General features: G+C 35.3%; 1 non-coding gene across 1 annotated transcript; it reads right to left on the bottom strand.

Moving 5' to 3' along the window:
• Positions 1-486: 486 nt before the first annotated feature.
• Trnam-cau (transfer RNA methionine (anticodon CAU)) lies at positions 487-559 on the bottom strand. The gene has a single exon. It is a non-coding gene; the product is annotated as a tRNA-Met (tRNA).
• Between the last annotated feature and the right edge of the window lie 10745 nt (positions 560-11304).

Here is an 11304-nt window from a genome sequence, read left to right as displayed (position 1 = left end):
AGCTGATATTTCAGATGAATACACTGGGACTTTTTGAAATAAAGAACTAATATATCCACAATGGCACTTAACATTTCAGAAACATCTCTCTTTAAAATTTTCTCTTAATTATTGGCTCCTTTTACAACTTAGTTGTGGAGTAAGGAGAAGAGAGATAATACCATTACTTAATACCATTATTTATTTGAAGGTAAATATTGGTTAATTTTGCTTATCACATTAATAAGGATAGATATGATTTCATATTATTTTGATCCATGCTGTAGGAATCCAAAAGATCACTGTCATTCAGGCAAATCTAAATAAATGCAATTATCTTTACAAATCTAGGGCATTGGATTCGCAACCAGCTAAGGCTCTTTTATTAGTACTTGAGAGGTAAATATTTTTAAAACATTTATTTGGTTTTTTTAGTTACACATGACAGTAGAACATATTTTGATATAGTTATACAAACATGGAGTATAGCTTTTTATTTTTCTTTTTTGGTGGTGCTGGGGATTGAACCCAGGGCCTTGTGCATATGAGGCAGGCACTCTACCAACTGAGCTATACCCCCAGCCACTGGAGAATATCTTATTCATATTAAGATCCTAGTCTTGTGCTTGTCCGTGATATGAAGATTCACTGTGGTATATTCCTATATGTATGTTGTAAAGCTACGTGTAATTCATTCCACTGTCTTTCCTTTTCCTGTCCCTCTGCCTTCCCTTCACTATTAAACTATGTAATTCCATTATATAGATTTTATTGGTTTTCATTTTAAAAACAAAGTGTAATGATAATCTTAATGACAGCAATTTCTTGAGCACTCTCTGAGCAAGTGCAGTTTCCCCATGATAATCACTTCAATTCCACATGTGTATTCATGTACCTGCATATAAGCAAATGGTACCCAGGCCAACATTCCCAGCTAGTGAATGAAGGAGGAAGCATTGAACCCAGAGTGTAGCACTCCTAGATGCTAGAAGTTTATACTGCACATGAGAAGTAATGATTGCATCTGGGATATGCACTCTTTTTTTTTAATTGTCCAAAGATATGTATTTATTAAAAATAGCTTTTAATTAAGCATAAACATAGCAAATAATTTAGTCAAATCAAGCTCTAAAACTTCCTTTTACTATATAGTCTTTCATAGTAGAAATATCTTTTTTTATTGTTGGTTGTTCAAAACATTACATAGTTCTTGATATATCATATTTCACATTTTGATTCAAGTGGGTTATGAACTCCCATTTTACCCCGTATACAGCTTGCAGAATCACATCAGTTACACTTCCATTGATTTACATATTGATATACTCATGTATGTTGTATTCTGCTGCCTTTCCTATCCTCTACTATCTCCCCTCCCCTCCCCTCCCCTCTTCTCTCTCTACCCCCACTACTGTAATTCATTCCTCCCTCTTGTATTATTTTTCCCTTTCCCCTCACTTCCTCTTGTATGTAATTTTGTATAACCCTGAGGGTCTCCTTCCATTTCCATGAAATTTCCCTTCTCTCTCCCTTTCCCTCCCACCTCTCCTCCTTGTTTAATGTTGGTCTTCTTCTCGTGCTCTTCTTCCCTAGTCTGTTCTTAGTTACTCTCCTTATATCAAAGAAGACATTTGGCATTTGTTTTTTAGGGCTTGGCTAGCTTCGCTTAGCATAATCTGCTCTAATGCCATCCATTTCCCACCAAATTCTATGATTTTGTCATTTTTTAATGCAGAGTAATACTCCATTGTGTATAAATGCCACTTTTTTTTATCCATTCGTCTATTGAAGGGCATCTAGGTTGGTTCCACAGTCTTGCTATTGTGAATTGTGCTGCTATGAACATCGATGTAGCAGTGTCCCTGTGGCATGCTCTTTTTAGGTCTTTAGGGAATAGACTGAGAAGGGGGATAGCTGGGTCAAATGGTGGTTCCATTCCCAGCTTTCCAAGAAATCTCCATACTGCTTTCCAAATTGGCTGCACCAATTTGCAGTCCCACCAACAATGTACAAGTGTACCCTTTTCCCCACATCCTCGCCAGCACATATTGTTGTTTGACTTCATAATGGCTGCCAATCTTACTGGAGTGAGATGGTATCTTAGGGTGGTTTTGATTTGCATTTCTCTGACTGCTAGAGATGGTGAGCATTTTTTCATGTACTTGTTGATTGATTGTATGTCCTCCTCTCAGAAGTGTCTGTTCAGGTCCTTGGCCCATTTGTTGATTGGGTTATTTGTTATCTTATTGTCAAATTTTCTGAGTTCTTTATATACTATAGATATTAGGGCTCTATCTGAAGTGTGAGGAGTAAAGATTTGTTCCCATGATGTAGGCTCCCTATTTACCTCTCTTATTGTTTCTTTTGCTGAGAAAAAACTTTTTAGTTTGAGTAAGTCCCATTTGTTGATTCTAGATGTTAACTCTTGTGCTATGGGTGTCCTATTGAGGAATTTGGAGCCCGACCCCACAGCATGTAGGTTGTAGCCAACTTTCTCTTCTATCGGATGCCTTGTCTCTGATTTGATATCAAGCTCCTTGATCCATTTTGAGTTAACTTTTGTGCATGGCGAGAGATAGGGATTCAGTTTCATTTTGTTGCATATGGATTTCTAGTTTTCCCAGCACCATTTGTTGAAGATGCTATCCTTCCTCCATTGCATGCTTTTAGCCCCTTTATCAAATATAAGAAAGTTGTAGTTTCGTGGGTTGGTTTCTGTGTCCTCTATTCTGTACCATTGGTCCACCCTCTTGTTTTGGTACCAGTACCATGCTGTTTTTGTTACTATTAGGGATATGCACTCTTTTCTTCGACCTTGGTTGGCTGTTTCCTTTACTGTGGTCAAAAGGAAAGAGAGAAGTGTCGCATGTTCTATGTAAGCCCTAAACAAATAAATGGTAAGTATCTCCTATGTCTTCAGGGTCCTCTCTCTTGTTTCCCTTAATCTTCTTTGGATACTTTTCTCTCTTATTATCACCTGGTGATATTAGCATGCAATAAAAGACATCTTTGCTCTTTTCCTATTGAAAAGGGTCCATTTTACATTTCTCCTTTCCCTTATCTTTATTCCTACCCTGAGGATGTATTAAATTTGGAAATTTATGTAAACCCTGCTGCCTAATTAAAAAAGAATTATATGATATTTTTCCCTCACAATTTGTCTTTTTCTTCATACTTTATCTTGAATTCAATCAAAACTAAGGGTATTAATACCTTTAGTGGCCTAGTTAGAGTGATCAGAACAGTGTGGCAAGGTTTGCATTTCGACTAGGCACTGACAGGAAGGACCATGTAGCCCACAATTACGATGGTACAGTGTATAGAAATTACACAGGAGTTGGTATCAAAGGCCAGTATGAAATTGAGAGACTTTTTTTTTTTAAACTTGATCTTTTCTGTGCACAGAGCTCCCGCAAATCATTTTGGTTGTGGCTAAAGCTATTGGAAAATGTGGGTCTAGGATTCATGGCAGACCATGGAATCTTGACTCTACCTCTCTTTTTTTTCACCAGATATTTACTATAAATGGCAATTGTGCCTATATAAACTATTTTCTTGGAATAGCTTAATGTACAATCTCATCTTGAAATTTTTCTGACCACAATTGTAGGGTAATATCACATGATTTCTTTCACTGCTGAAAAGACTCAAAGTGGATTCTACTCTCAAGACTCAAATGTGGACTCTGCTCTCATTCACTCGGTTTCTCTTTAAATCATCTATCATGAATCATGTATCATATTTATTTTAGGCCTTTCTTTCTGTGTAATCCAAAGATAGCTCCACAAAAACAGATTCAATGTTCAATCACGGGGATGGATGTTTGAAAATTTATGAAGTATGACTTTTTTCATTGCGGAGTTTATAATCTAAGATTAATTCAAGGATATGATTTAAAATGTTAAATAACCTAAAAATTAGAGATCTGTACAAAAGTGTGTTCATAATAGTTCACAGCAAGCAGTTAAATTCATGCTGAGAACTGAAAGAAGGTATACTTTGCCATAGAGGCAGTGGCCATGAGGACATTATAGTAGAGACTTGCTCTGGACTTGGGGTGACCAGAGAGATTTAAACACACTCAGTGGGAAAGAAAAGGCATGAAAATTAGGAATATAGCCATAATCATTTGTTGCTTTTTTAATTTAATTTTTTAGTTGCTGATGGACACAATATCTTTATTTATTTGTTTTTATGTGATGCTGAGGATTGAAGCCAGCGCCTCACACATGCAAGGCAAGCACTCTACCACTGAGATATAGCCCGAATCCCCACTGGTGTTAATATTAAAATTATCAAACCCAATTGTTAATAACTTGGCTTGTTTTAGAAACATTCAAGCTCTGCCATGCCTCGTGACTATTGCCATTATTTCTTCTGAGAACAATTCTCTTTCCCTAAATTTTCCCAGGGAAACAAGCCCCATTCTTGTTTTTCAAGGCTTACATCATTATTTCCCCCTTAGAGTCACTCTCATCACATCAATGTATTTTTTCATAACATACATGAATGTCTAAAATATGTACTTGTTTCTTTTTGGCTTTCTCTCCTGTTGGCTATAACTTAGTGATGTGATCAAGTAGTTAATATTCAGCAATTCTAAGGTGAATGAGTCACAATTATTGTTTTATCATATCCCACTGTTGGAAAGGATGGATGGTCCAAAGGTGAGAGGGTGGTAAAGCATGCATAGCTTTGCCAGAACTAACGAGCATTTGTCTCATAGTGGATAGTCATAGACTCCCAATCCAGTTTATACTCCATAAATGTTTGTTGATCCTAGCTGAATTAGAATTTTCAGATGATTTTGAATAGAGCAGAGAGCTCTGATAGAGGAGCAATATAGATATATTAAAAGTAGGTTGGAATCAATTTGAAGGGAACTTAAATATAAGAACTTTGTGATAATGGAGAATAATTAAAGGTCTTCAAGTAGTAGAATATCATGATGAACCTATTCATAAGAATAAAGAAAATGAAGGAATCTGAGTCTCATAGCATCACATGGTTATAGAGAAAGAGAAATTAAAAACCTCAAGGACCGACCATGAAAAACCAATCATACCATCATGATTGATGCAACGGAATCAATGTATTCAGAAAAACTGGCAGGACTTCTAATTCATATGGGAAACAGAAGACTAAGTCAAAATAACAGAATTTGAGGTTGGACAATAGGGGAGCTCATCCAGCAAAAATACAGAAACCACACAGAACCAGAACTCAAAAAGAAATAATCCAGATAGAAAGGATAATTAGGTTGGTAGAAATATGTAACTGGAAGTATGATTAAAGTATGATTAGGTTGGTAGAAATATGTAACTGGAAGTATGATTAAAGTATGATTTTAAAAGGTAAGCACTTCAAAAGGAGACAAAGAGAAGACCTTTAGTTAACATATAGCAAGAAGCCAAGGAAAGAGATAGAGAAGACAGATAAGAAAAGTTGGTCTGCCAAGAATCAAATAGGTATGAAAGTTAAGAACTTCAAACAATATCAATGTGTTCAAAGCTGTAATGAGCAAAGGGGAAAATAATAATTTGACAATATACAAGTGTCAGTGACCTTTGGGATACAAGTGAAGTAGATTTGAGATATAAGAGACTAGGAACCAATGACAAACTAAATTCCAAATTTGGGAAATCTGACATTAAAAGGAAGGATGGAGTTACCAATATTTAGGTTGAGCTATATGAAATTGTTATTTTCGTGGGTCAAAAAATGGTCATTTATCAGCAATTTCAGATCATACCACCTAAAAAATGGCCTATTTGTTTTTAAGGAAGAGCTGGCACAGATAAAGCAGTGACAGGGAATTATTAAGGAGGGAGATACTGAAGAAGCTACAATAGGTAATTGAAAAGTTTGAGGAGTAATTGGGAAGATAATAGAGTAAAGAAAGTTCATGCTTAGCATGTGGTGAGGCCTTGGGTTCAATCTTCAGCATCCCAAGGAAGGAAGGAAGGAAGGAAGGAAGGAAGGAAGGAAGGAAGGAAGGAAGGAAGGAAGAAGATATTTTTATAAGGGAGAACTTGGAAAAAGGTGACAAAGTCTTATTAAGGAAGTTGGAGCCTAATCCCATATGATGGAGATTAGGGCCTAGCTTTTCTTCTATTAGATGCAGGGTCTTTGGTTGTATTCCTAAGTCCTTTATCCATTTTGAGTTGAGTTTTGTGCATGGTGAGAGTTAGGGGTTTAATCTCATTTTGTTGCATATGGATTTCCAGTTTTCCCAGCACCATTTGTTGAAGAGGCCATCTTTTCTCCAATGCATGTTCTTGGCACCTTTGTCTAATATAAGATAATTGTAGTTTTGTGGGTTAGTCTCTGTGTCTTCTATTCTGTACCATTGCTCTACCAGTCTGTTATGTGCCAATACCATGCTGTTTTTGTTACTATTTCTCTGTAGTATAGTTTAAGGTCTGGTATAGTGATGCCATCTGCTTCACTCTTCTCGCTAAGGATTGCTTTAGCTATTCTGCGTCTCTTATTTTTCCAGATGAATTACATGATTGCTTTTTCTATATCTATGAGAAATGTCATTGGGATTTTGGTTGGAATTTCGTGAAATCTGTACAGTGCTTTTGGAGGTATGCTCATTTTGATAATATTAATTATGCCTATCCAAGAGCAAGGTATATCTTTCCATCTTAAAGTTTTCTTTGATTTCTTTCTTTAGGGTTCTGTAATTTAAATTATATAGATCTTTCACCTGTTTTGTTGAGTTGATTCCCAAGGTTTTTTTTTTCCCTAGGCTATATTAAGAATGAGGTAGTTTCCTTCATTTCCCTTTCTGAGGATTTGTCACTGATATATAGAAATGCCTTTGATTTATGTGTGTTGATATTTTATATCCTGTTACTTTGCTGAATTTATTTACTAGTTCTAGGAGTTTTCTGGTGGAACTTTTAGAGTCTTCCAGGTGTAGAATCATATCATCAGCAAATAGTGCCAATTTGAGTTCTTCTTTTCCTATGTGTATCCCTTTAATTTCTTTTGTCTGTCTAATTGCTTTGGCCAATGTTTTAAGAACTCTATTATACAGAAGTGGTGAAAGAGGGCATCCCTGTTTTGTTCCAGATTTTAGAGGGAATGCCTTCAATTTTTCTCCATTTAGAATAATGTTGTCCTGGGGCTTAGCATAGAGAACCTTTATGATGTTGAGATATGTTCCTGTTATCCCAAGTTTTTTTAGTGTTTTGAACATGAGGATATTGTATTTTGTTAAATGTTTTTTCATCTATTGAGATGATCATATAATTCTTACCTTTAAGTCTATTGATGTGATGAATTACATTTATTGATTTTTGTGTGTTGAACCAAACTTGCATTCCTGGGATGAATCCCACTTGATCATGGTGCATGACCTTTTTGATAAGTTTTTGTACTCGATTTGCCAGGATTTTATTGAGAATTTTTGCATTTATGTTTATTAGAGATATTGGTCTGAAGTTTTCTTTTTAGATATATCTTTGCCTGGTTTTGAATCAGAGTGATATTGGCCTCATAGAATGAGTTCAGAAGTGCTGCCTCTTTTTATATTTCCTGAAATAAATTGGAGAGTATTGGTATTAGTTCTTCTTTAAAGGTCTTGTAGAACTCAGCTGTGTATCCATCCAGTCCTGGGCTTTTCTTGGTTGGTAGACTTTTGATGGCATCTGCTATTTCGTCATTTGAAATTGATCTGTTTGCAGGTAAATGGATGGAATTAGAGAACATAATGCTAAGTGAAGTTAGTCAATCCCCAAAAAACAAATGCTGAATGTTTTCTTTGATGTAAGGAGGCTGATTCATAGTGGGATAGGGAGCAGGAGCATGGGAGAAATAGACAAACTCTAGATAGGGCAGAGAGGTTGGAGGGGAAGTGAGGGGGTAAGGTGTTATTAATGATGGTGGAATGTGATGATCATTACTATCCAAAGTACATGTATGAAGACATGAATTGGTGTGAATATACCATGTATACAAGCAGAGATATGAAAAATTATGCTCTATATATGTAATAAAAATTGTAATGCATTCTGCTATTATATATAAATTTTTAAAAATACGTCAAAAAAAAGAAAAATGAAAATGTTCTCAATTCACTAAAAAAAAAAGAAAAAAAAGGTGATGGAGAAACCATGAAAAGATCAGATCAAATTTTTACAGACTTTTTTTGTATGGATTATAAATCTTATTCTAATGTTTTATTATTTTGAAAGCTGATATTTAATTTCATAATATCTTATCACGAAAAATAAGACCTACCATTTAAAAAGATCAAAAGATGTATGAGTTCAACTTTATTACTTTTTCTGTAAAAGGAGTGATAATATTAGAATGCATTGGAAACCTCAACTAATATGTAGGAAAAAATATGGCAAAAATTGGTATAGTGGGAAGATAAGACCAATAATCAGACTATCTACATTTTTCGCTATCAATCACTAAAAATGAATGAGATTCTACTGGCACAGCAAATTAGTAGTAGTTGTCTGAAATGTTAAGTGAAAAGCTACAGGTCTTTACTACCCATCCCCCACAGTGTTGTCACAATAATAAACATGGCATGATCATAGCATAAATTTGATTGGACAAGTCTAGAGGGAAACATTTAAGATAATTTTATTTTAATATTACTTTAATATTATTATAAAATATTTCATATTGCTATAAAATATAATTAAATATCAGCATTTAGTATTTAATCTAAAATAAGTAAAGATATTTTATGCAACTAATTTAAATGTATACAGCATTTAAAGATAAAAACTTTGTTCTTCTCTCCTGCTTGGAACAATGGAAAACTGCCAAATAAAGAAAAAAGAGCTGGGCCCAGTGGCACATGCCTGTAATCCCAGCAGCTCTGGAAGCTGAGGCAGGAGGGTTGCAAGGTCAAAGCCAGCCTCAGTAAAAGCGAAGTGCTAAGCAATTCAGTGAGACCCTGTCTCTAATTAAAATATAAAATAGGGCTGGGAATGAGGCTCACTGGTTGAGTACCCCTGAGTTCAATCCCAGTACCTCCTCAAAGCAAAAGCAAAAGAAAAAAAAAGACAAGATAACTGCTTATATACAATTTGCTAAGAACGATATTAGCATTATGTACAAGAAGGGCACAACAGTTAAAAATGTTGGTCCTGTAAACAGATTACAAAATTTAGTTACATAACACAAAACTCCTTGTAGCCAGGCATGTGTGAACATGGATTTTATTAAATGAGATTTCAGTGTTTGCAGAATCATAAACTGAAAAACGTGATCATACTCACTTATCTAAAAACAAAATTACAGCACTTAAAGTTAAAATTTACAATTAAAGCTGAAGAAAGAGCTGTGAATGATAGACAGGTGAAATAGCTTTTTACATAACCCAAGACAAAATTTATGCAATAAAACTGATAACTTAAAACTAAATCTGTGAAAAAGGAATAAGAACAAACTTGGCTCTTTCAATTTCTCCCCTTGATAAATGTTTTGCCCTTTTACAACTTTATTTTGACTTTCTCCCAAAACAGGCAGAGAACATACTAAATGGAGAACTATTTAAATATTTTTAATAAGCATACAAATAGAAAGATACAAGAAAGGCACCAGCTTCATAGATGGGGAAATTATAGGCAATATGGGATTAAAATTAGATGCCTCGTTCTCAATTATGTCAAGAACATATTTCTTAAGCTTATATCTTAAGTTTCATACCAATTTGTTAGTTATGACAAATTATATATTGTATGTGTATCCAAAATAATAAATTGCATGCAAACATAAATTAAACTATCTTATGTATTTACTTGATGAGTACATTTTTGAAAGAGTATATGTTAGAGACTTCTGGTCAAATGATAGAAAACCAACATGTCTTCCAGTGGAGATCAAAATGTAGCCATAGCTCAGTACTGAAGCTTCCCAGAAGCCTTACTCCATGCTAATCCCCAAATGCTGACCTCTAATGTAGAGAGTAATTGAGTTTTCCTTAGAAAAACCAAATGGTTGAGAAAAGACCTGCAAAGAAACTAATATCTGGCATCTTTCTATGAAAATTCTAGAATTTTCCTCTAGAATACCTCCAGAATTAAGCACCTCTCCCCCCCACAACTATCATTGCAATCACAAAGGGTTTTCATCACATTGTTAGGTCACCTTCTCAAAGGTCAAGGATGATCAGTGTTATTTCTTAGGAAACTACTGTAGAATGTACTTCAGCGACATGACAGGTGAGACAGAAAAAGAAACATCAGAACTTTCTGGAGAACAGGGAATTCCAGTGCTAAAGATCTGGGAAGGGAGACCTAGGGATTATAGATTCTGCACCTTTAGACCGTTGAGGCCAAGGGCCAAGGCTTAGCGAGATCATGGAGGACCTTGAAAGGAAGGTCATTAGGGAAAAAAACACTGAGTTTAGAGATGGTCTGAACACTTTGAATGGTTATTATTAAATAGGTATTTGACAGATCCATTGGGGCCTTTCAAAGGACAAGTTCATAGGACACATGAAACTAAACAAAATATACAAATAAGGTGATTATTAACTTATGGAATAGTCAAAATTGTTTTAAAAAATGGGGAAAATATAAAAAGGAGCAAGTTGGAAACTATCAAAATGTAAGACCAAGCAGTATGTGTCAGCACACACCTGCAATCCCAGCAACTCAGGAGGCTGAGGCAGGAGGATCACAAGTTCAAGGCCAGCCTTAGTCTCTTAAGAATATCCTCAGCAACTTGGTGAGAAGTTGTGTCAAAAAAAAAAAGAAGAAGAACTGGGGGTGGAGGTGCTGCGGTTGTGGCTCAGTGGTAGGGTGCTCGCCTAGCATGTGCAAGGCCCTGGGTTCAATCCTCAGCACCACATAAAAATAAAATAAAGATATTGTGTCCAACTACAACTAAAAAAAATCTTTAAAAAAAAGAAGAAGAACTGGGGATGTAGCTCAGTGGTAAAGTGCCTCTGAAAAAGAAAAAAAAAGGAAAAATCAACAGTTGATGATTACAGTATATAGACACATGTATATCACAAAAAGAAGTAAATCTGAGAATTGTTTGGCTGTGGGAGAAGAACAGAAGAATATAGAAGGTATGGAGAATGTGATGACTACATTTGAAATAAAGTTTTTCAGTACTCTCTTGGTTCTGCTGAATAAAAAATAACCACATCCCAAAGGTATACAGTAAGCACACAAATCCTCATACTTTATGTAATAGGAGTAAGCAAATCAAGTGTACTGGTCAGAGGGCTAGTCTAACAAGGAGTTCCTAACAAGCAGTTGTAATCTGGGTCCAACTTCTTCTGCTTCCTGTGTTAGAAAAATTATTTATAGAGGAGAAACAGGTATAATAATATGTTCCTTA

The sequence above is a fragment of the Ictidomys tridecemlineatus genome, chromosome 9 (genome assembly GCF_052094955.1).
Source record: "Ictidomys tridecemlineatus isolate mIctTri1 chromosome 9, mIctTri1.hap1, whole genome shotgun sequence".
Taxonomy (NCBI): Eukaryota; Metazoa; Chordata; class Mammalia; order Rodentia; family Sciuridae; genus Ictidomys; species Ictidomys tridecemlineatus.
The sequence above is the reverse complement of the archived record's forward strand: the minus strand, read 5'-3'. Positions and strand labels throughout refer to the sequence as shown.